Consider the following 1752-nt stretch of genomic DNA (forward strand, 5'->3'; position numbering starts at 1 on the left):
AGAAAAGGACTGGGAAGCCGAAGCCCGTCCTTCTTACTCCCTAATGAATCTGTTCTTCATTCTTTTTTTTTTTTTTTTTTTTTTTTTTTTTTTTTGTTGAGACAGGATCTTATTTTGTCCTTCAAGCTGGTCTCACACTCACTGGGTAGCCCGGGCTGGCCTCAACCTGACCTCGCCACAGCCCTCCTGCCTCAGCTTCCTCAAGTGCTGAGATTACAGCTGAGCACCACCACACCCAGCAGGCTGTTCCACATTCAGAATTGCACCTAACTTTTCTCCAGCTACTCAGAAGTAGTTAAATGAGGAAAGAAGTAATGTTTCACCGTCTCTAGCTGTAACTTGTTGATACTCATTTCCTGTGCTGAATGACCACGGTTCCTAAAATAACTCCAGGGCCGTTCAACTGCTTATACTTGCCTTACTCTTCATGCTTATTTGGGAAGGCACGTTCTCTCCTACAGCTGAAGAAGCTCAGTGTTTGAAAAGAGCGGCTCCTAAACACTTCCCTCTAGTCCTTTAAAAATGTTCAGCATCTGAATGCTGGCAAGGAATGCTCACACCCGGCTCTGGGGCTGTGTGGGCTGAGCTAGAAAAGCAGAAGGGCGCTATATATGGAAAACAGGAAGCCGAGCCTATTCCTATGTGACTGTGTCCCACTCTATAATCCAGCCAGGTTATCTACAGCAGCCTGGCCTTAGATTTAAGAGGGGTCCGTTGCCTGTGGGGTCAGACTGTTAGTATTTCCTACTGCACCCTTAAGGAAGCCTAAATCTGAAGCACAGTGACAGCCTTAAGGCACATCCTATGCCAACATAGTTGGTAGCTGCCTTGGGGCAAGCTTCACTGTCCACAGTTCCTTCAGCAGAGGACTGAGCTTGAGGTGTGTCCTAATGAAAATCCCCAAAAGTTGCAGAACAGGTGAACTTTCAGTTTCTCTGCATTATAAATTTGTATGGTACTTGTATGTCTGGAGACAGAAAAAGGAGGAACTTGAAGCACTATCTTTCATCTTGTTTGTCAGTAATTCCCAGATTCCCATTTTAAAAGAGGGACTTCAGGATCTTAGGAACAAAAGTTCCTCATGCTTTTGAAGTCAGTCACAGGAGTATCACAGGATGCCATCTAGGCCCTCTGCTCCGCTGATCCCCACCCACTCAGCTTTTTTTTTTTTTTTTTCAATAGATAAGGCAGGAGTTACAGTGTAAGTAACTGGAGGTGACAGAGGACAAAAATACATCTAGATTATTCAGTAAAACAGTTCTTGAAAAGTAGCCAAAGACTTGGATAGATTCTCAATGGATTCTTTTGGGAAGTGGTATTCACTTACAATGGTATGTATAACCCAAGTCCTTTTGAGCAGCTAGGATACTTTGAAGATTATTTTCCTCAACTAAATCTTTTAGTACAGCATTTTCATCACATAGGAATTGTTTAATTCTGCACTTTTGCCCACATGGTTTCTCTTTACTACAGTCTGATTTGCAATGCATTCTTATGAATCTCTTTCGCATTTCTTTTTTTTCTTTTTTTATTAATTTTATTGAGAAACAAATAGCATGAGACAGTTTCAAAACAGGTTAGTAGGGCAGCTTCAACAATCAATACATTGCATATTGTTGTCTTTGTAGTAGTTATTCATAGTACAAAATGCAGACATGATATCCTGTCCAAACAATATTAGTACAAATCTTTCTTCTAAATGTTGTTCTGGAACCATGGTTGTTTTTTTGTTTTTTTTTTTTTTTTTTTTTG

This window comes from Octodon degus, unplaced genomic scaffold (genome assembly GCF_000260255.1).
Source record: "Octodon degus isolate 3935 unplaced genomic scaffold, OctDeg1.0 scaffold00144, whole genome shotgun sequence".
Taxonomy (NCBI): domain Eukaryota; kingdom Metazoa; phylum Chordata; class Mammalia; order Rodentia; family Octodontidae; genus Octodon; species Octodon degus.